Consider the following 24,706-nt stretch of genomic DNA (forward strand, 5'->3'; position numbering starts at 1 on the left):
ATATATCTAGTCGGGAGTGGTGCTGACTGAAAACAGATGATTTGGAGCGATTCGCGCACCATCTGTTGGTCATTCTAAGGACTTATTGAACTACACTCGTATCATTGTAACCGTTATAAACTACCTAAAATGTAGTACATCGTCCTCATAAATGCTGTTCTAGGAAAATGTTGAAGCTTCAATCATAATTTGCATTCTTGAATGTACTTTTTCATTATATCATCATAGTAAAGATTGTCACACTATGAAGAATGCAATAATAAAAGCACTTTTGTCACTGAAATTGTATTATGACTATTATTGTTTATTTAATAGTGAGCCAAAAAAAAATGCAAACCATCCATACTCAATTTCAAGAACATTAAGAAAGAATATATTATATTATGTTCAATTTAGAAGATACTATTTGAAAAATATGTTTGGAAAAATAATTGTTTAAAAAATTCTATTTTTGTAACAATTAAAAAATTGTTAATACATTTTTTATACACTATTCAGTAAGAAAACAAATTGTATGTCTCATATTTAATTTCAATTTTTTGTTGTCGAAAAAATGTGCTTAACGAAACAAAAGTTGTTTAAACACATAAAGATTTCTGAAAAATTACAAGAACTTAATCAAAATTATGTATATATTCAACAAAAGGTAGATTAGGATACCAAATTGCGAAACTATTGGAAAACTCTGCCTCATTTTTTTCGAATTTTGTAAATAAAAGAAAATTAATTGTTTAAATAATTGTATAATGTTTAAAAATTTTATGTAATACTTCAAGAAATTGCAAACTATTACATTTCATTCAGAAAATACGATTACTTTATATATTTTTTGGGAATAAATAATTCTTGAAATAATTTAAATTTTTTTAAACAATTAAATGATGTTGAAGAAGTCATAGGAAATATTAAAATTGACCCTTAGTAATTATTTGTATAAAAACGACGGCAGGAAGTTCTAAAAATTAACAATTACACGTGAAAATACAGTTTTCTGATTTTCTGGTCATATTTGGGGAACTAGAGGAGGGGCAAAATAAAAGTTATTAGTATGGATTCCTTTAATATACACTCTACTTTAATCCCTACAAAAATTGGCACTTTTAGATGAAACCCTGGAACATGTGTTCCATTTTTATAAAATCAAACATTTCCCTATGATAATCAAATGGGATTTGGAAGTTCCCGGTTACCGATACTTCAGGGTTTCATCGAAACAAGCCAATTTTTGTAGAGATTATAGAAGAGTGCCTACGAAATAAAACCGTACTAATAACTTTCATTTTCAACCCGCCCCCCCCCCCCCAACCCTGCAAAGCGCTACCAATGTGATTCACAATCAAAGAACTACGTTCTTACATATTATTGTTCATTTTCAGCAATTTTGGTAATTTATTTAAAGCAAATAATTATGAGTGAAAAGTTGGAATATCCTCCATTACTTTTTGTGCAAGTTGTAATTGTTAAATACATTTAAATTATCAAAACATTTATTTGTTAAAAAAAAAGTGAAAAAATCGCATTTTCTTAATAAGGTGTAATAGTCATTTTTTGAAGTAGCACAAGTTTTAAAAACATTGTTTGATTTTTTTTAAAACATAATTATTCTTTCTTTAAAAATATATATAAAAACTTGGGAAGATAATGGAGCCCCCCGCTTGCCGCTCTTGCACCATGCCTCTGGTATACGCCCGTGTACTGTACACAACGCGCCAGTTTCAAGCGAGAAAAAATAATCTCCACTTTCAATTACCAAAAACAACAAGAACATTTTCGGGAAAAAGCGAGCTGAACAATTCGGTATAATTGCCTTTAGATTATGTGATTAAAATATTGTGGCCAAAAATTCATGCGTTTATATGTAGTTTTGATGTAGCCAAATTGACAGCCGTTTGAGGTACACGTTGGAATACAGGTCAGTCCCCCGCTTTCAACTCCTGCCCCACGCGACCACCATACTACCGTTCAACTGTATAGCTCGCGCGACTTTCAAGCGAGAAATAACATTTTATTTTCAATTACAAAATACAAAAACAAAAAGGATCTTTTCGAGAAAAAGCAAGCTGAACCGCCCGGTATTATTGCATTTAAATCATGTGCTTTAAAATGTGGCATTCAACAACTCAACCGTTTAGATTTAGTTTGCTCCTTGCGAATTTGACAGCCATTTGAAGCGCCTTAATATTTTAATGATTTTGTATTTCTCTCAACCGGTTCAAATCTCTAACAATGGGAAGGTTGAGTGAGGCATGACAGGCACTCAATCAAATCCTGAGCTCGATCCTGGGTTTTTACAAAATTTTAAGTATTGTCGAAAAAATAACACTATAGTTTCATTCGGAAATGATCTGCCCTAAATTTCTGCCACCATGGGTACACTCATGACGGCCGTTTGCTACTTCCCAGGCACACAAAATGCATTAACTTTTCAATTAATGGCAATAAAATAAGAACCAGGCTATTTTTCGAAAAAGCCTTCTGGTCAGTCCTGTATTAAGGCATTTATATTCTGTGGTGGAAATATGAAATCATACAATTCAGAATTGTAGAAGAAAAGCTTGTTAGAGTAATACATGGGCTAATTTTCAAGCCGGAGGAAGGTATCACCCGATGTATTCCCGTGACCTTTCCGCAACTCGACATCTAGTTTGGGATCCAAGAGCATTTTAGTGCCCATTTTAGATCCTGATGATTTTATGATTGAATCTTATGCAAAACGTTCTGTTGATTCTGAATATATGGAATGTACATAGCAAATTTCGGGTCGTTTTGTTGTTATTTGACTTTTTCTGTGTTTAAATACAAAAATGTCACATGTCTTAACGTTATTCAAGTTTTGAAAATATCTTTTTATATCTTCTAATGATGTGTGATATGTACAAATTTCATTCATTGTGTATGTCGATTAAATCGATAGTTTTCGAGAAAAACAATAAAATAGCGTTCAAATGAAAAACCATTTCTTAAGTATATGTTTTATCATTTCACAATTTTTTTTGTAATCATATAGTACTCACTAAGACGAAGACAATTTGTTTTGAATTTTTTTTAATGAGACTATTAGTTTAATTTTTTAAAAATCCGAGTTAAATACAAAGTTTTCATGTTTGTGTGGACAAGTGTTAGTAACAGCATCTAATCATGACAGTGGGTGGATTTGGAAGCTGCATGTTTGAAACCTGGACTGAACCCTCACAGAGGCGCACACTCGCTTAGACAGACGTGAAAAGATTGCACTTATTCGAATATTCTTTTCGAATTTTGAAAAAATTAAACAAACATTACAATTGAAAGAATTTTAAAAGAAATTTCCTTCGTCTCAGCGAGTACTATATGATTACAAAAAACATCATTAAACAAACTTGTGCATATCACACTTCTCTAAATGATTCTGACAAAATATTTTAGAAACTTTAATAACTTTCAGATAGGTGATATTTTTCACCTAATGAAAAAAATGTCAAATAACAACGACCGGAAATTTGCTATTCGCACCATTAAATGAAAACTTATATATATTAACGTCGCCTTCTTTATGCTTCTTGACAAAAAAGTGACTTCCTATGCAACATTACTTTCTAATTTAGCTTTAGAATGCAAAAAATTTACTGGTAAGAGTTTCAGTCCTAAAGTAATTTACGTAGATTTTGAAATCGATATCAATACAGCTATCCGCACAGTATTTAACGATTCCATCCATATTAAAGGTTGTAGATTTCATTTAGGTCAATGTTGGTGGAGGAAAATTCAAGAACTCGGATTGATCAATAAATATAAAAGCACAAAATCAGAAATCGGCTCTTTTTTGAGAATCTTTTTTGGTCTTGCTTTTTTAGATCCATCCGAAGTTGAAAGATTTTTTAATGAAAACTTTGAAAGAAGTTAAAGCCTCAACTTATTTAAAAATGAGAAGCACTGGTCAAACGAGGCAAGACATTTTAGAAAAAGAACAATTTCTTATTGATGCAATATTATCTTTGCAAGTACGTTTCATAACTAGGCTGGAATTCGTTCGTGAAGTCTCCTGTAAATTTTTACCCGTATAGGTTTAAGAAAAAGATACGGAAAATAGCAAGATGTTTTAATATAATTTATGTGATAATGGCTATTTTTAGTATTTTAGGAAATTCCAGTTTTAGCACAAAGTGAAATAAATAGCTTATGCAATGGGGAATATGTGAAATTTGTGTATTTATTTCAATTTTCGGCTTTTTACTAGCTTGCCGATTAAATATTATTAACTTAATATTATCGACTGGTTATTACTGACAATACATATTTCTCTACAGTTTTTAAACACGCGAAGGGAAAATTAGGGAAATAAAAATTGAAGGAATACGAGTGAAGCGCCGAGTGGAGAGGGAAAGAAGGAACGGAGGGCGAGGACGCAAATTAGCGAGTCACCCCGTCGATTCTGACCCAAGGACCCAAGGCACCGACAGTGGACTCAGGCGTGACTCCCCATGTCGAGTTTTAAGATGTTTCCACATAAAAATTATTGGAATTTTGTAACCATTTCTTTGGAAGGAAATTTAAGTGGCTACACCACCATTTTTCTTAATAAACTCATATTCAAGGTCAAAACTATATTTTTTGGGTTAAGGTCAAAAGATTACCTCATGGTAAAAAAATTAATAAATGAAAAATTATGACCCCTAATGTATGTAATTTCATGAGAATGGGAAACAACTTAATTTTTAGCGAATAAAATTTTTCAAGGGATTATCTAACCTTGTACATCGCCTAATATCCAGACAACCGAAATGACAAAAATAGCAAGTTTGATTTTCGATATTTAAAAATTGAAAAAAAATCTTTCTTTTTTATATCCCGAATTATAGAATGCGTAGAACCATTCAGAAAAACCTTCAAGACCCTCCATTACTACATATACACCTATAATGATAAAAATGGAAATTATCATTTTTAATATTTAAAAACCGAAAAAAGCCAACAATATTCTTTTTTATTCCTCGAATAACAAGCTGGGTGACATCATTAGAAAAAATCTTGAAAATCCACCCGTACTACATCTACACCTATAATCATAAAAATGGCAAGTTCGATTTTCGGTATTTGAAAATAGAAAAACACCAAAAATCTTCCGTTTTCATCCCTCGAATAATGTGATGGGGACACCGTACGTAAAAATCTTGAAACCCCCACCCTTATTGCATGTAACCTAAGATCATGAAAATGGCAAGATTGATTTTCGATATTTGAAAATTTTAAAACGCCAATTTTGTACAATATGGAATAAATTGTCTGGTAGAAGTCAAAGTGTTACTTAATTAATCGCGGATCGACGTGGGGCGTGTCCAAATAATGGGTTTGGTTGTTTGGAATAATTAGAACAGATGTAACCTCCGGAAGCTACGACTGCGTCAACTGTGTCAACTTCCGGTTGCGTCGTCCGACTCGTCAGTTTCCACACCACCAGAAGACCGAAAGAGAAGGAAACACAGATTTCAAGAACGAACTAAAAGACCTGAATAGTCAAAACATATACGGACTTTAAATTAAACTAGAAGCTCATAGGCGCGATACGCGCGCGAGCCACTAATTTCCTTGTAATTATTCTATTTAGAAATGAAGTTCAATAAAATACCACGATAATCATTTTTACTTTAATAACTTCTATTTGTACACGGCCTTTCATGGGTACCATCCCACGATGCAGAATTGATTATTGTGCAACACTAAAAATTTTTATGGAAGTTTGGAAAAAACATCTAAAATGTGAGTGCGTATAAATTTTCATAGAAATACATAGTAAATGATCTCGACTCGAGAAGAGCCCAAATGTCAAGCCATTTCGAGCACCCCTAGCACCTGGATGGGTGATCATATACGACGAAAGACCGGGTTGTGTACTCGAATTTTGAAGCCCCGACTAAACTCAGAAGGTGGTTTTCTGCTATATCCAATTTTTCACCAGCTTTCAATTCAGAAACGATCTTAGCAGACTTCCAAGCCGGATAACTTCAAAGGTTCGGATAATACAGTAGCGCAATCTTTAACGAAAAAACTAGGGATTTGGTCAATACCTGCTGTGTGTGCAGGTTTGAGAGTCTTAGCTGCAGCTGTTACATCATTAATTGATAAGAAGAAAGAGTTTCCAGCGAAAAGATTAAGAGCAAAAGGTGGAGTTGAGGTAACCTTAGGTGTGTCAGAGACTTGTATAACACTAGAAAAAGTATCAGCAAAAGCATGCGCAATAGACATCGGGTCGTTCAGACCCTTAGCCACACTATACATAATCGCAGGTAGTTGAGTGAAAAAAGATTCTTATTAACAAATTTCCAGAAATTTTTTTTATTCTTTTTTGCATCCTTCTCAATGTCAGTGTAATAAGCTGGGTACCCAGACTTACTCCTTTTCAACAGGTTATTTTTAATAGATATATAATTAATAAGAGATTTCGAGAACAATGGTGGGTACTTATTATGCTGTCGACTATTAGGCTTGTAAAGGGGGACACAGATCATTATGAGTTCTAATAAAACGGAAGTAAAAGCGGAGTAAGCCTCTTCTACATCACCATAGAGCTTTAAGAAAGACCAGTCAATATTGGCAAGGCTTATATACAATGCAGAAACATCAGCTTTCTTAAAATTAAGCCATGGAAAGGATGGTTCAATCACAGCACTAGTAAGCAGTGAGTAGGATTTGGAGTTAAGGTTACATTCAAGAAATAGAGCAGGGTGATAAGCGTCTTCAGCGATTAAAGGGGTAACAGCTTTATTAATGTGGCATTGAAAATTCGTGCAAACAAGATCAAGACATAGGTTATTCTTATTCAAGATAGAATTTCTTTGTACAAGATCAAAAGATTTTATAATATTGAGGAATAGGGCTGATTTTCTGCCATAACAGGTACCAAGGGTGAAATCTATAAATTTAGGTGCGTTGAAATCTCCAATAATAACAATATTATGGCATTATCAAGAAAAGTAGAAAGTTGTAAAATAGTGATATCTGGCGGACAATAGATTGCGAGTACGATTAGCGGTATAGATTTTATAATTACTTTGATGCCAATGATATTAATATTAAATTCAAGATTCAAAATGTGTGCTAAATTAATAACAGAAGCATGTAGATATGGCTTCACTCCTACAAACACTCCATCCCCTCTTTGGCCAATGCGATCATCTCTGAAAATGTCTAATTGATTCCCATAAAAAAAATGATTGTAAAGTGATTTGATGAAACAAATCAATGCTTTCTTCGACCGTTGATACTTATTGATTTCAAATCGTAGATTTCAATTATTTATGTCTCACGGTCCAATCGTAAATTCAAAATAAATTATGAGTAAAAAAAACATTTTCTTCGAAACTCAGGTATTTATTAAATAAAAAAGCTCCTTTTAATCCTCCTTAGGTTTCAGTAAGGAGCGTATTTTCTTAATAAGGCGTAGAACAGCGTACTTTCTTAATAAGGTGTAGAAATAATGCCTTATTTCCAACACATATTCAACAAAATTTAAGTAAATATAATGTAACTAATTTAAATTATAATTTAATCTCAAAATTTTAAAAAACTAAATTTAATTTCCACACAAAATGTCTATTATTCATCATATTTTTTCAGACTAAAATTACTAATCTTTAATATAATTATTTAGGTTAAGAACCTTTGAAAACGGTACGCATGTGTACCGAAACGTAAGGAGGATTCAAAGGAGTTTTTCTATTTAATGAATATCTGAATTTCTAAGAAAATGTTTTTTTTTAATCATAATTTATTTTGGATTTACGATTGGACCGCAAGACATAAATAATTGAAATCTACGATTTGAAATAAAAAAAAAAGATTTTTTGGAAGGGTGGGCTTCAACCAAGATTCGGTGACAATTATGAAATCGTAAAGTTCAATATCAGGGAAATTGTGAACTAAGTTTGGTATTAAGGCCGCAAGTGTTCTGATAAAATAATGACAGGTGTACCTTATTCAACTGTAGCGTTGACGAGGGTTTGGGTGCGCAGTAGATGGTGTGACTTTGACTACTGTTGGAATGCCGCAACTATTTTGAATGTGCAGGTTCGTTTCTCCGGTGCTGGTTCTGACATCGAGTTCTTTCTTGGCTCTTCGGTATTCCTCTAGCTGTAATTGGGTCCTGTCGATTGAGATACTCATGTCCCTTAAATGATCTGGTAACTGTTGTGACAGTTTTGCATCCACAAAAGCCTTCCAGACTAGCATAGCAGAAAGTGGTGTTATGAAGTTCACTTTGACAGGCCTGGGCTTTGGAATAGTCTGCGAAAATTTTCCAATTCGCCAGGTTTTAAATTGCTCAAGATCAATTTTATCAGGTAGAAGGGATTGGAAGAGGTTAACAATAGACAGTTTGTCTTGAACTTGAGGAGAATTGTTCTGTGCCGTCAGTAAAGGCGTAGCCTCAGGCAAACGAAAAATTATGAAATTTTGTTTGCGCTTCAAATGGTCTTCAAACTCACCGAGGATATCCGAGGAATGTCCTGGCGCGTGTTTCGAAAGATCTTGATCCTGGAGCTCCACAACTTTAACTTCAAGTTCATCAATCTTTTTCGTGTGAGAATCAATGACAATCTCGCAATCTGACAGTCTGGTATTAAAAGATTTGAAATCACGTGACAAATCTGACACTGAGTTGTTTACCTTTTCTAAGTCAGCTGACAAGGGCTCTTTCATAATAGCGAACTCAGCACGAAGTAAAGCTTATGCGACTTATTCCATACTGGCCTCATATAAGGCAACTTTTTTAGGGGGAAAGAATGACGCGTCAACTTGTTTCTTCTCGATAAAATTCAAACTCGAAAAATCGCTGAATCACGTATGACCCACATGGATGGCGGAGGGTTAAAATTCTTAAAAGTGAAAATAAAAATGTACAGTGTAATACCAAAATTAATCATCAATATATTTTATTATGAAATAATACACGCAGTATTCCTGCAGGATTACGAACGCAATTTCCTACACTATTTAAGGCCATGTAACGAGTATAACAGCTGATCAAGTCAGCCCTAAGATCAATATTTTTCAACCATATATTGAAAAATAAAAGTTTAAATTAAGCGGAAATTTTTTCGGGAAATTTTGATAAATATTAAAGGATCGTTTGTGGCCTTGCAAAGAGTTGGAGGAAGAAAAAAAATTATTTATGAAAATAGTGATAATCGACAGACGCATTTAGGTTTCACAGTAAAATCAGGCAGAAGTTTGACTTCTAGCTTTATCTATCGATAATCATGCAATCTGTTTTACCCACAGACTCGTAGAAGTTCGAAGTTGTCTACTCGCTGCGCTAGTACTGCTTTGACACAGCTGATACGTATTTCGGTCCAAATATATTAATTTGCATTTCAAGTGCAAACATTAGTTTTTGCATTATTTGTGCATAATGTTCGTCAGCGATTTTTGTTGTTTTGCCCTACTTTGATAAATATAAACCTCACAACTAGCCCATTGACAATATTGCAAATTGCTTGTAGGGTTTGATGACAGCACGGTCCGTATTTCTCCAAAATAGTAATAAAAAAAAAACTTTTTTCGATATTCTAATTATTTAGGACCAGAGACAAATTCCTGCATGTCTTTTATTTATCGTGACAAATTTTTAACACGATATCTCATTCCGTGTGGACGTAAGTTGGGAAAGAAGAGTATACCGATCTACTTTCCACTGGTATTTTCTTCAAACATTTTTTTCTCCAAATTTCCACCGGAATAAAGCTGAGACATGGACTTTGTTACCTCTTCTTTCATTTCCCAAACGTTCAGAGCGATACCTCATTTCGTTTAGGCGTAATTTGGGAAAGAAAAATTAAGGACCAGGTTTGGTCACGTGACCCTCTCGCCACATGGCCTTAAAGAACTGAAAAATATACCAGCAATAAATTTAGATGACACCATCAGCCTCGCAGTGATGCTTTTGCAGATAAAAACGTTGATGATGTTGAAACTAATGAAATCATCATGTAAAATGAAGAAATCATGACAAGTGACGATGACGATCCAGGCTTCTTTTTCGGAAAACTCGAGATGAATTTCATGCTCTGCATTGTCAAATGTCATAAGGCTGCAGCTGAAGTTCTTGATCAAATCAAAGAGAATTTTAAATCATCAACGAGTAGAGCTCAGAAAATTGAACTTCTCATAATTGCTCCAAAGTCTTCGAGTTTGTACTTCCCAAAAGAGAAGAAACGAAAAGTAGGGAATGAAGTGAGAACTGTCATTTAAAAACAATACCATAAAAGTACCACGATGCGCCGCGAGGCTCGAAAGCCAGCGTCCTGCGCGTACCGGAGTACTCAACACTTATTTTCATACATTAAACATTTAAATCCCACTTTTTAATGTATATAGTCTTATAGGAAAACCCTAAGTTTTCTTTTATGACAAAAAAGCCAAAAAAACTTTCCTGACTTCCAAAAAAAGTCCAATTTATTTTTGACCTTCATTTTTGAAGGTCAAATATTTATTCATTGAAAAAATGTAATAAAATCTTTACTAGACACAATTTTTGTCATCGCTATTAGATGAGTTAAAAATCGCCGATATAGACGATATCCACGGAAATCCCAAAACTTTCACTCCCTCTCCCTCGGTCAATAATTACTTGAATGACAAAACCCCCCCCCCCCCCCATAAACTACTACCCAATAGCACAGCACTTTGCCTAAGTTCAACTTAGATCGGACAACTTTGACTTTTTGAGTAGGTCACTTGCGAAAGAACACACCATTTGTTTATAAAATACACTATAAACTATCTTTACACTTATTTATCATTTTTTGCCTTTTTATCCCCCTTTCTGGGTATAAAGAGGTTGGTTTTACTATTTATTCGCGTGCGGAGTATATAAATAAAAAATATCTAAACTTCCTCAGCAGACTTGACCAGTGTATCCTAGGTTTATTGGGGTCACTTAATACAAACCCGACGTCAATTAACCTTTATCACATGAGGTTCAAGGTCGTTTGAAGGTCAAATTGAGAAAAATCTGATAAAGAAATCCAGAAAAATAAATATAAAGGTTTTTGGGGTTTCTGAATCTGATTTCGGGGTAACGGAAAGTTATCAGATTACGAGATTAAGGTGTTCGATTGTCAGCCTGAAATATTCAAAGTGATTAAAATGTTAGAAGAAGATGCTATCAATTATTGGGCGGCGAGGTACTGACTATTACAGAGTTTTGTATTCGAGGTATTTCAGCCGAAAGAACCCTGAATATGAATTCTACAATTCTAAAACCTTCATTTCTAGCCGTTAAAATAATATACTGCTGACCTTACATTTACCTGTTTCAAACATGATAAGGTTGATCGAATCCCTTATTTGAATTCAGCAAATTCAAAAAACAATAGAGGCAGCGGCTAGTATAGGCTGCGTAGCCTTTTCTTACTTAGTTTAATCATGAGATAACCTACACCTAAATTACAAATCACATCTAGCATAACAACATATATATATATATGAGGTGTCAAAAAATGGTTTCTTCATAGTATATATCATTGGACACAGAATTTACTGAAACTTATAGAATCATAAAGTTTCAGAAAATTATTTTTGGTGCCTGTTTTAAATATCGTAAATATCAGTTGCATCTGGATGGTCTGGAAAATCTTAATTCTAAAATCTAATATTCTATCGAAGAACCTAGAACTTAATGGAAGGAAAGTGTCCTGGAAATTTTTACTCAATATCTTCTGTTAGCTTCAGTAAATTTCCCGAGTAAATTTGAATAAATTCCTAAGCAAATTGTTATCTTGTATAAAAAGGTATTATAATAAGGTATAATAAGACATTATGAATAAAGAATAAAATTTTTTGTTAACGTAGTTTAAAATATATAACTTAACTTCAATTGAAATGTTTATTAAAATGGGCTTGCTGTTCGCTATAAATAAATATACATTTAGCTATTAATTAGCCAAATATATTCATTAAATAATTGTAAAAAAGACGTAAAGGCTTCAACCACTGTGAACGATATAAAACATGTACAGAAAATATCCAGCTAATCGTACCAAAATGTCGATAAATAGAACCCCTTTGTCCTGAAATTCGTGCCGAAATTTCTGTACACGTAGCCCTGTCATTAAAAAAGGTACACTTTAAAAATTGAAACGTTTAAAGTTGAAATTAACATAAAAGAAATTGAGCCTCGAACTGAGCAGTGTAGTATTTTAGTTAAAAAATGAATAGATAAAATATTAAAAACTATGCCTTTACTGATACATGTTCGTATTGTTTAAATTGGAACTAAATTTCTATTTCAGGTTGTACACTATTTAGTAGTTATCTGAAGTTTAAAAATTATTTTAAAATTTGAGGAAAATATTTCCATTGTTAATTGTAACTAACTTTAGAAGATTGCACTAGGCGAACTTTCGAATAAGTATTTCAGTTTAAAATTATTTAGTTAATTAGAGAGTTACACATAGGTTTCTGCTTTCTGTTCAGGTAAAAGTTGCGAAATTCTCATGTACGGCTTATTTTATTCGTTGATGAACTCTCTAGAAATGTTTTTTGGATGTTTATACTTACAAAAATGTATAGTAAAATTAATGACTGTATAATTCCTGAATAAAATATAAGCTAAAACGTACCACAGAGATTCGTAGAGAATATTTCAAAGAATAAAATTAAGTGATAAAAAATCATTTTAAATATTTTGTTTCAAAATTCGCCTAGTAATAGGAGCATTTTCTTTAAATTTAAAAATCGTTTTTGACAACGTTTATTTTTTAACTTGAAATAACTTCTGTACATAGTTCTTTATTGCGTCAAATTGGAAGTCTGAGAAATTGAACAATTCTGGCCCTATCAAATTATAGACTATGATAGAACTATGCCTTTAGAATGAAATTATTCTCAACCAAATGACAAACTTATTTTTTATTTGTATCGTAATCTTTTCATTTTCAATGTCACTCATAAATGAAGGACTGCAATACAGAACAAGAGAAGCAATAAAAGCGGAATTTTCAGGAGAACGAAATAACATTCTATAAAATAGAAATCACCATTTGAAGATAAAAAAAACTTTGGTCTCGAGATAAAGTGTTTCTAAATTAAAAGAATAAAATGTATGATTAAAAAAAAAAGTTTCAAGAAGCAGAATGTAGAAGTTTACAGTTTCAAAGTCACAGGAGCCTAAAACTGGAAAAGGCTCGGTTGCAAAAAACGATAAAAAGTACAATTTTCAGTATAAATAAAAAATAAAATCTTGCTTCTGAAACGTTGTGTCGCTAAATTGAGACAAGATGATTTTGATTAAAAAAAGTTAACCAATTCCGAGTAAATCATTCAAGAATTTGGAGGTTTAACTTCTATGGGCTTTGAAAATCGTCTTTGGATAAAGACTACAATCAATTTTGTAATTAAAATAATTAATAAGAACTTGCTTTGGAGATATAGGGGAGCCGAATAGAAATAAAAAAGTGTTCATGCAAAAAATTAATCCATTCCGAGAAAATAAATATTTTGTATGTTTATTTGTAAATGAATAATTATAATAATGTTAACACATATCAATTCTGATGGCATGGTAAAAAGTTAAGTAAAAAAAAACCCTTATAAAAGTGACTTTCGTAGAAAATGGAGATTTAAGACTTTTGGTGGAAATTTGATTGATGAAAGAGATTTTTCGTTTTATTAGAATATTATTAGAAGCGTTTTATTATTGTATTATTTTTAACAAAATTTAGGAAGACAAATATGGTCAGAAAAAGGTCTTAAAATAAGGTAAGAGGCTAGAAAATTAAAAAAGAAAAGAAGAAGATGGGATACAATTACAGTGAACTATTTGCTTTTGAATCACCAACAGTCTTTTTTTAACAGTTTCGAAAGAATGTTGATTATCTAGTTCTGTACTGCAATCATTTAAAGGTACATAATGTTTCAAAATTTATAATCATATAAATAAAACTGTTCCCAATTTAACAATTTTAAATACGTCCCGTTTCGACATGAAAGCATTACAAATTATATATATTATAGGTCAAAATAAAATAACAACAAAATTTCAGCCTAACAGTTTGAAGGGCCTAAAATTAAAAATAGAATAGTGTCGAAAATTGAATAATTCTGTAATTGTTTCATTTCAAATATAAAGGCTTGATTGTTGAAATTTTTCCAAATGAAAACTTTCCTAACCAAATCATATCAAATTCAAGTGCTAAAAATTGAAGGAGAATTTCATATTTGATAAGTATAAAATTTCATATATGTAAATCGTTTAGAGTTACAAAATTTTGAATTTTTTATTAGTTATTGTTAGTTTATCGTTATTTTCCTCGATCGTTGGGTAACACCATGGACATAGGAAACAAAGGACTAGGCATGCCATCCTAACTTGGGCGAGCGGGGTTGAATCCACAGGAGGCAGGAGAATTCCATGAGTGGGGAGAGCCGCCATCTTACGATGTGTCATTTGATTATGCGCACGAGCGTTTTTGCCGACAAATTGTGCATGAAAATATAAACATGTGGGCGCTGCCATGTTTGTCGCGGGACATCAAAAGTTGGAGGATCTCCCCCCTCATTGTATCACCCCCACAATGGCATGCCTAGTCCCTTTCCTGTGTCCATGGGTAACACATAGTTCTAATTGCTCCAGTGATCATTAATATTTTCAGAAAACTCTCTTATCGACTGAAAATCTATTCGGCGATAGCGCCGTCTACATTTATCTTGACCTACTAATAATTATATCCCCACTTCATCGCCACTTGCCGCATCTAGGTGTATAGTATCTTTGGTAATGCTGTGCTCATTTCCCCAAAAATGTATTTTGCAGCCTCGAATGTGAGCATAATATAGGGAAAAATAGTTGGTGTTCAAGAAGCATTTCCTTTAAAAAGCAATATTAAGTTTTTTTATTTATTTATCTCATTATAAACAGATTTGGTTCTTGAATTTTTTCGGAACCCCTTTAGTACCCTCTATAACATAAATTTTAAACATCATATCGGTAAAGCCATTTTCGAGAAAATTTTATTTCTTGATTTTTCAAAATTTGTTTATAACTTTTGTAAAAATTGTATTTTTTAGTTGATACTTACGGTGAATTTATCTTATAGGGGTAGTCACTTGCCCCCGCAATATGAATCACATCCGAGTGGGGTACCTGGACCATGCTTAACCTGCTAAGGCCTTTGCATTTCCATTAAATTAATTCTTTTATTAATAATTAACACACCTAAATACGATTTTCAATTACATAACTCTCTTTGTTTTTTTATCTATTGAGCTTATCTTTTGTATGGTCTTTATGGTTATATCTCGTATCTGATGCATAAAGAAAATTACTTTCTAATTCTGGATTCCTGGAGCCAAAAAGGCCTTACTTACACCCCTTTATAATAATTATAATTATAATAAGGTGCAATAATTTATTAAGCAGCATATTTCAAAACTTGTTTCAAAAGAATAATAGAATTGCGAGTATATCAAAAACAAATTCCGTATTTAGGAATCAGATTTAATGAAGATTTTTTTAATCTTTTGAGATATATTGTTATTATTTCTTTGAAATAGTTTTAATCTATATAAAAAAATTAAAGCGAATTGCTAAGGAATTTTAGATATTTTGAAAAACATTTCAAGTGATTTAGGGCTTGGTTTTAGGATTTTTTTAAAGACTGCAAAGAATATCTAAGCGAGTTAATAAACGCCAAGTCATTTCTAATGATTTTAATAATTTTGAGATATTATTTTAAAAAATTGCATACAGTTCTGAAGAATTTTTAAGAATTTTGTAGAAACTATAAGGTTTCACGATATCTTAAAAGATTATAAGGAATTTTCAATTTACTTCATGAATTGAAAAAGATTTGAAGGAATTTTACTCGGAATTTAATATATTTGAAAGAATTTTCCGCGGAATTTCAAATATTTTAAGGTATTCCGAAATATTTGAAGCAAAATTTTATTTAAAAAATAACTTTCTTTTTGCGAAAATAAAAACTTAAAAGTGACCTTTTTACATGCGCTTTATATTGGAAATAATTTAGCATTGAAACAGAATTATAATGCATAGTTTCAGTTGTAGTTGGAACAATATTTGTGGATAAAATAGTCATATTCCTTGACCTAAAAGACATTTTTTTGACAGGAATTCTTTAAATGAAATTTTTTTGTAACCGTATATAGTGTATTGACATTTTTATCAAATATTATTTTAATGTAATAAACTTAAATTTACGTCAATGTCGTTTCCGCTGATAGCTCGGGTGTGGACCGAGATGGAACGAGATGAGATGAGACGATAGTCCCAGTTATTAAGAATACTTCTCGAACGACTGAAATGAGGAAGAGAACCGAGCATCTCGTATATTTATGCAACATTAATTTTTATAAGTTTTAGAACGTTTTTTTAATGTCTACGAGATTTTTGAGAAAATATCTATAATGAACATATTAATGTAATATTTTATTATTATTTTATTAGTAATATTATTTATAACTGATTTAATATCATGCAGTTAATAATATTAAATACCAATAATAAAATAAAATAATTTCATCAGTATTTTAATGCTTCCTTTATAAGGAAGCTAACATAAGTGCTCAAAATACTAACACTAAAGTTGATACAACTTTACAGCTAGTTTGCCACTTTATCTTGCAATACCTTTCACTTATGATGCGTTCTATTATCCATAATTGCACATGCCAGTTTTGCAGCGTCACTGACCGCGAAGAATGAAACAAAACTAACGATGAAAATAATTGTATTGCAAGGAAAATGGAGAATTCGGAAACCATAACAAATTACCGACACCGGGATGTAGTTTCACCATCTTGGTTTGAGAGACAAAAATCAATGCGAGAAAGAGTATGCAACATGCGCGTATCACTTGTGATTCTCGCCAGAGCTACAGGTCATGGTGACAAAGAACGCGCCTGAAGGTTCCCGACGACAATATTAAATCAATACAATAATGTATCATTTTATCTATTTGAAAAAACAAATCACTAATGAGTGAGAACTCGTTCAATTTGAAAATTCATAGTATATTACTTTTTTAAAATAGTTTTTTACTTATGTAATAGTATATTATTTCAAGTCTTCTCCTTATTTTCATAAATACCCAACATAGAGAAATAGCACTGAAAAAAACCTAGAATTCGTTAAACCGAAAACTCGTTAAACCGAAACACAATGACACAGAAGCCAAGGAAAATGGTCTAAAGTCGAAAAATCATTCTACACAAGAACGCCTATATAAGAAAAGTATCGCCGGTTGCCTCGCACTGGACTTGAGATTAAATCAATCTGTAGAAACGTAAGCAGCATATTGTAAACTGGTGGCGACGCATTGTTGACACTGCCACACGACTGTGTAACTGCGTGGGCCAGCAGTTCTTAGACGGATTAAATCAGTCGATTCTACATAGGCGTTCTGGTATATTTGTATAAAATTCATATTACTCGAACTTACATAAGAATTGTGACTTTCTTTGCCTGTCGATTTAGCGCAAAATAGTTGATTTCGGAGCAATTAGAAAAAGCAACTGGGGTGCAAGCGTGGTTCATGCTTCGGCAATTCACAGATTATCACAGGCCTGCAAATAATGGGCTCATGTCAGTTGTTGGAAAGTGGAGGGTCATTTCCGAAGTAATTTCTTACGTAGAATTTGAATCCGGGGTCAGGATTGGCCCATCACGTCAAGATTTTAAGATATTTGAGGTTATGTACACAAAAATGGTGTTTTTGACTACTTCTGAGGTTGTGTACAGAAGATACAACATTTTTGGGGATTTTTCTTTAATTATATAATATAGTACTGCTCTTTCTCTTTAATTTGAGAGTCGCAGAGTTCAGTTACCATTGTTCTTTACCAAGTTACGCCAATTTGAAATTACGAGATATGTCCCATTATGTCTTGAGCATTTGCTCTAAATACCACAGGCCAACATGGTTTTGTTGTTGGAAAGTGGAGGGTCATTTCCGAAGTAATTTCTTACTAGAATCCGAATCCGGGGTCAGAATTGGCCCATCACGTCAGGATTTTAAGATATTTGAGGTTATGTAACCAAAAAATGGAGTTTTTGGCTACTTTTGAGGTTATGTACAGGAGACAAAACATTTATTGGGATTTCTTCAACACCAAACACCCCCAAGTACAAATTTTCAAGAGAAAACACCTAGTAGAAACTGTCTGCCTCAAAGTATTTAAAGCAAATGCTCAAAACATAATGGAACATGTCTCGTAATTTCAAATTAGCGTACCTTGGTACAAAAATGGTAATTGAACTCTGGGACTCTCAAATTAAAAAGAAAAAGTATTAATATGGGATACGACTAAAGAAAAATCCCCCAAAAAAGTTGTGTCTTCTGTACATAACCTAAAAAGTAGTAAAAAAACGCCAATTTTGGGTACGTAACCTCAAATATATTAAAATTCTGACGTGATTGGCCAATTCTGAAACCGGATTCAGATTTTACGTAAAAAATTACTTTGGAAATGACCATCCATTTTCCAACAACAAAACTATGCTGGCCTGTGTTATGATTGGACGATTGCGTTTTAGTTTCTCCCACACGGGAAGAAACGTATTCCTTAAGTTGAAAAACAAAATGGCGTCAGAGGATAAGTATGACTTCGTATGGTGAAAACCTAACCTCAATATTTCTAAGTTATCTTACGATCTAAACTTACACGCATAAAAAGTCGTACTTTTTCAAACGAAGATTGTAAAAAATATCGTGCACACTATGGGGAAAAAGTGGTTTCAATCCGTTTCTTCCCTCGTTAACGTACACCTGCAGAGAAGACGAAAAAAACAACAAATTAGGTTTTGTGGGATAGGGTTTTGTAGGCTAGGGATTTTGTGGAATTAGGTTTTGTGGAATTGGGTTTTGTAAGCTTGGGATTTGTAGGCTTAGGATTTGTGGGCTTGGGATATATGCAGTTAGAGTGCGTTACGGCTGACACATAATGAATAAAAAGATATACCCTTCTATGTGTACATATATAGAATCATTCTTTTGTCTTCTCTGCAGGTGTCCTTTTAGTATTCAAACAAAATTTCATTCTGATCGGTAAAGATTTGTGGCGGTTAGAGAATTTTGTCCATTTTTTCCCTACTGTGCGCCACCGGGCCGACATAAAACTTTACGCCAACTACACGAGGAAACATTGGGACGTAAAGTTTGATAAAGACAATAGCAAGCAAGATATTGCGTCTACTAAAACAAGATTGCACTTAATGTCCCTTTCGGCCCATGTAAATGACAGGTATTTTTTTTTAAAAGTTTTTAATTCTACAACAAAAAGTATTGCGATTATGCCGTGAGTTTCTAATTCAAATGTACTTTGTAGAGGCTCCAGTCGGTCCCTTCAGTCCGCCAGGGTTATACACACACAAAACTTTTACGAATATTTACACGAAAATTTCTAGTAGTGTACTAAAAATAATCATTTTTTGCGTTAGAGGTGCAAACTCTTGTACACTGTACAGCTGTGGCAACCCTTAGAATGTTGGGCGGCGGAACCAAGCCTACAAATAAAGCCTTTGCCACAGGAAGAGATCGAGATCTACCATGGAAGATTAGGTTGTATATGGATGTTAGCAAAGTAAGGTGGAAATTGGGTGCAATGACTCAATATAAAAAAGAAAATAGAACCAGAAAGCTGATAAACCATTTTAATAAAATCATTCACGGCAGCTCTAAAAGAGAACGGTCTTTTATATACTCGGTTGGGGAAAAAGCCAAATAGAAAATTTTGAATTTGGTATAAATGCACTTTCTTCAAATTGTGCTTCGATATGCATTTTATTATATATTCAGATATTCAGATTTGAATATTTCTTGAATATTTGTCTTTTTTGGTTTTTTATTATTTTTTTTCTGGATTTACATTTTATATTTCTTGAATTTTGCACATGTGGAATTGAAATTTCTTGACTTTCAATATATATATATATATATGTGTGTGTGTGTGTGTGTGTGTGTGTGTGTGTATTTATGTGTTTTCGCAGAACCTTAAACAAGATGATTTTAACGACTCTCGTATATGACGCAGTTGTAAATCGACCCTTACATTATCTTGTGTTTTCTGTAACAGTTTCGTGGCAACTCTAAAAGAGAACGGTCTTTTATATACTCGGTTGGGGAAAAAGTCAAATAGAAAATTTTGAATTTGGTGTAAATGCACTTTCTTACAATGGTGCTTCGATATGCAGTTACTAGGAAATCCGGAAACGTACTTAAAAACCTACAAACTAAAAATAACGCCGAGATTTTTAACCGGCTGAAGGCTGGTGACCTTCTCAGCATCAAAACAAAAACGCCATCCCAAGACGACTCTCTCGGTTCCAGTTCTACCTCCCCCCTCTCCCAACCCTCCCTTATTAACTGAAGTTTTTGGTGGGACTGACGTTAGAACTACAATCTCCACCATATGACGATTTGATACTTAACTTTGACATGATTTCGACAAAAGGCATGCACACGGTAAAAGAACTGCGTGAAACTATGGACTTGAAGAAACTAGACATTTTATGTGTGTTTGAAACAAAGAAAAAGGGATGTGAAACCAAAGACATAAACAACGGCGTGTTGAAAGGCGGATTTGAAATATGGTCAGGAGTAGACTGTGAATCACATGGTAAACAAGGAGTCGGTCTGTTTTTGAAAGAAAGAGCAAAGCAGCATCTCGGAGACCATGGTTTCGTGTCTCCCAGACTGCAGCGGGCTAGACTGAAAGTAGGAATCAGAAGACTATTTATCATAGCATGCTACGCGTCGGTTGATAGTGATCCTAGAGAAGTAAAAGACGCCTTCTGGAAAACTTTAAATAACACAATAAGCATTTGCGAACATGGGGAAAGAATAATTCTACTAGGAGACATGAACGGTTGGGTGGGCATCCAAAATCAGGATACAGAAAGAGTATTAGGTAATTTTGGGAATCGAAGAACAAACTATAACGGAGATAAATTAGTTGGTCTATGCTTAGAAAGGGGTCTGCTTATTACAAATACTTGGTTTAGGCATACAATGATCCACATGTACACCTGGTCTAAAGGAAATAACCGCAGTATAATTGACTTTGTTGTTGCGGATGAAAGACTAAGGAAGTTAGTCAAAGATACAGAGTCATGAGAGGTCCTGAATGCAATACTGATCATTACCTTCTGATCTCAAAAATTAACTTAGGTCGGGGATGGAGAAAAAAGAGAACCAAGAAAGCAAAACAAACGCGAATAAAAATTGAGAACCTAGAGAAACCGGATTTGCGAATAGATTTCCAAAATAAGATAATCGAAAGCATAGATAGGACAACATGGGAGGACCGTATAAAAAACAAAGATATAGAGGGCGCCTGGACAATGTTACGGGATATCCTTGTTAGATGTACGATCGAAGTGTGTGGTACTGCAGTGGTAGGAAGAATTTCTGGTGATGCGTGGTGGAATGATGAAATTCAGGCTGCCCCAAAAGCAAAAAGAGAAGCGTACAAGAGAAATTGTCAGCATGAGAAATAGTAGGGGGGAAATGGTATATGATGCAGGCGGGATACTAGAGGCTTTCAGAGACTATTTTAAGAGATAATTAGGAGATGAAGCTATAGGACACCACAAATGCGATGTTGAACACGATGCGATGGAAAACTCAATTGAAAAAGTCTGTGTCACTGAGGTTAGGGATATAATTAAGAACTTGAAAAACGGTAAAGCTGCCGGGGTAGACGGTATTAACGCTGAAATGCTTAAACACGGTGGCGCGTGCATACCACATAGACTGTGCGAATTGATAAATTTATGTTTCGAGATGGAAGACATCCCAGACGATTGGAAAAAAGCAATTATTGTACCAATATATAAGAGAAAGGGAGAAAAAATCGAGTGCAATAATTACAGAGGGCTTAGCTTATTAAGCACCGTAAGTAAAATATATTCAAAAATACTTATTCCTAGGGTAATGAAAATAACAGAAGCAAAGATTTGGGAAGTCCAAAGTGGGTTTATGCCAGGAAGGTCCTGTATGGATCAAATATTTAGCTTAAGGCAAATAACAGAAAAAAGTTTGAGAGTAGGAAAAAAAGTTATCTGTGCATTTGTTGACCTAGAAAAAGCTTTTGACAAGGTAGATAGAAGTAAATTTTGGGAAGTCCTGAAAGAGTATGGAGTCAATGGATAGAGCCTAAAAGCTATAAAAACAATATATACAAGTAGCTTCATGGTTATTTATATTATTTATGGACAAGTGTTTAAGAATGGCTCTCTTCGACGAAGAGGGTGTGGATCTCGAAACAGTAAGGGTACGTGGGTTAGCGTTCGCAGATGATAAGGTTGTTATGGCAGAGTCTATCGCAGACTTAGAAAAAATGTTGAATAAAATAGAAGCAAGCATGAAGAGCATGAGCCTCAAAATTAACGCAAATAAAACAAAAACTATGGTGTTCGAAGGAAAGAGTGAGAAAACACTATGTAATATTAATAATAAATAAAAATAAAGAACAAGGGTTCTTTCTCGGAAAATTACCTATAGTTATGATTAAATTATAGTAATTTTTTGTTAATATTGTAAAAACAGAAACACTATGCAATATTTTATTAAATGATGAGAGAATTGAACAAGTTGATAAGTTCGCATACCTTGGCAGCTTATTTACTAGGGACGGGAAGATAGATGAGGAATTAGATAGACGAATAAATGAAGGTAAAAAGGTTATTGGTAGAGCAGGTCCCCTTATCAGAAGTAAAAATATATCAAATAAAGCTAAAATGGCAACACATAATTCTATATTTGTACCGACTGTACTATAAGGTAGCGAGACATGGACTTATCAAGAAAAAGATAAGAGTAAAATTAATGCAATTTACATAAGATTCATGCGCATAATATGCGGAAAAACCCTGATGGACACGAGAGCCTGCATGAAAAAATGCATGGACGTAAAAGAAGCTAGAGAAGTATGCCAGGACAGGAAAGTATGGCGGCAATTAGTTAATAAAAGAGTGTCAATAGAGTGAATGACGCCTGAAACAAAAGACGTTGGCTACTAATGGACCCAAGTGGGGAACCTTACATAACGACTTCGTGAGGTTCTTCGCTTAGGGTAATTGCTAGAGAGATTGATCAGCAACCTGGGTCGGAGCAGTGTTGCGGAACGAACGTGTTATTTACTTAAATAGCACGAAAATTCTGGATCAATCTGAAAAATCTCTATCCCTTCCACACACTACTCCTTTCCCCTACTCAATGAGTCCTGTCTACCCCGAAAGGGAAATGGCTTAATGGTGTAATAATAATAATAATTCACCCTCAGTGCATCGAGACATTAACACCAGCATTATTGGATGAGATTATAGACTCCTAACGGCAGAGAATTGATGTTCTCACTCCCAGACTACGTCGATACAAGGAAAGTAGTGCAAAAGGCAACAAAATCAAACATTGCAGGCAGATGAAAGAAGATTCTACCGTAAACTGAGTGTAAAGCAAAATAACTAGCAAGACACCGAAGTCCTTCAGTTAGAAGGCATTACTAACTATTAGCCGGGTGTTTGGAGAAAAACGAACTCAAGTAATTTAGACGTTGCGTACTTTTAACTAAAGAAGACAAGAGCTAACAATAACCTCAAAATAAAGCTGACAAGCATAACAGCTTTAGTTGTTTTGGCTTCTTCGAGAAGAGTATGCAACTGGAAAGCTCCAGTTCCAGACATGGTGCACGACTGCTAGTACAAGTGCAAGTTCTGAATATTAAACTGTAAAGTTACTAATTTATCAGATGAGCAAGGTGGGTTCTAATTATAGATTCCTGCCTTACCGACATCGAGAAGATTCTATACTTCTAATGGTTCGTGCCCGTATTAAGTTTCTGAAACATTCTTGGTAACGCCATCATGAATTCATACCTTACCGGCATTGATACAAGAGGGGTATTGGACCTACTCTACTTTAACAACATCGAGTACATTCCACTATATTTCTTATAATATATAGTTATATATAAAATATAGAACACTAATTAGATTATAGCGTTCCAGTATATTCTGCTTAGTCCTCGAATTTTCTATTGCTTCATATAGTGTTACGTCATGAAGTCCGTAAAATACTCCCTCTTTAATTAGATTCCTCGTTTTAGTTTAGATTGAAGATCTCGCAAGGGAAGAGGAAAGAGTAGCCAAAAATAATATGTGAAAGTAATTTATTTTAAACAATTATAAAATAGAATGTATACAAAGCACGAAGATGACGGAAGACGAGTTTAGTCCTTGGCCAGTACCTTAAAATAAAAGGATCAAATTTATTGTAGGCCAAGGAGCTTAAACAAACGAAATTTTATAACTGACTATAAACATTGCTTACCAGTGATTTAATAATTAACGATTACTAAAGGTCCAGGTTGCTAGAACTGCTAATATGACCTCTGGGTAGTAGTAGAAAGTGAGGGGGTGTAAATTAGACTGGATGCTCCAAAAAATGGGTTGTTCTTGGCTGTTGTTAATTTTGGGTGTAGGAGTAATCGAAAGGGAGAAATTCCAGACTGGTGCTTCCCAGTGCACAACACTGTCACAAGGGTACACACACCAATACACGATGAATTCCGGTTTGAGACACTGGACTAGACGACTTGAGTCCGAAAAAATCGTAAAAATAGAGAAGAACTAATAACTGGTCCATGTTGGTACTTTCGGTTTTTATAGGACCTAATACACGTCTCTGCATGCTGGGACGTCGCTGTATACGAA

At 33.7% G+C, this 24,706-nt stretch overlaps 1 protein-coding gene across 5 annotated transcripts in view; it reads right to left on the minus strand.

Annotated features, from left to right (window-relative positions):
• The window catches only part of LOC117175209 (uncharacterized protein CG43867), a 629,535-nt gene that overhangs the window by 386,588 nt on the left and 218,241 nt on the right, over window positions 1–24,706 (minus strand). Inside the window, exon 1 of one of the 5 annotated variants that reach the window (XM_033364858.1) lies at window positions 17,436–17,508. The exons of 3 other annotated variants lie outside the window; for them this stretch is intronic. The gene's annotated coding sequence lies outside the window, so the exon portion shown is untranslated. Of the gene's footprint in view, window positions 1–16,624; window positions 16,770–17,435; window positions 17,509–24,706 lie in introns of those variants that run through there. One more of the 5 variants, XM_033364856.1, reaches the window with a different exon arrangement.

This window comes from Belonocnema kinseyi, chromosome 6 (assembly GCF_010883055.1).
Source record: "Belonocnema kinseyi isolate 2016_QV_RU_SX_M_011 chromosome 6, B_treatae_v1, whole genome shotgun sequence".
Lineage (NCBI taxonomy): Eukaryota > Metazoa > Arthropoda > Insecta > Hymenoptera > Cynipidae > Belonocnema > Belonocnema kinseyi.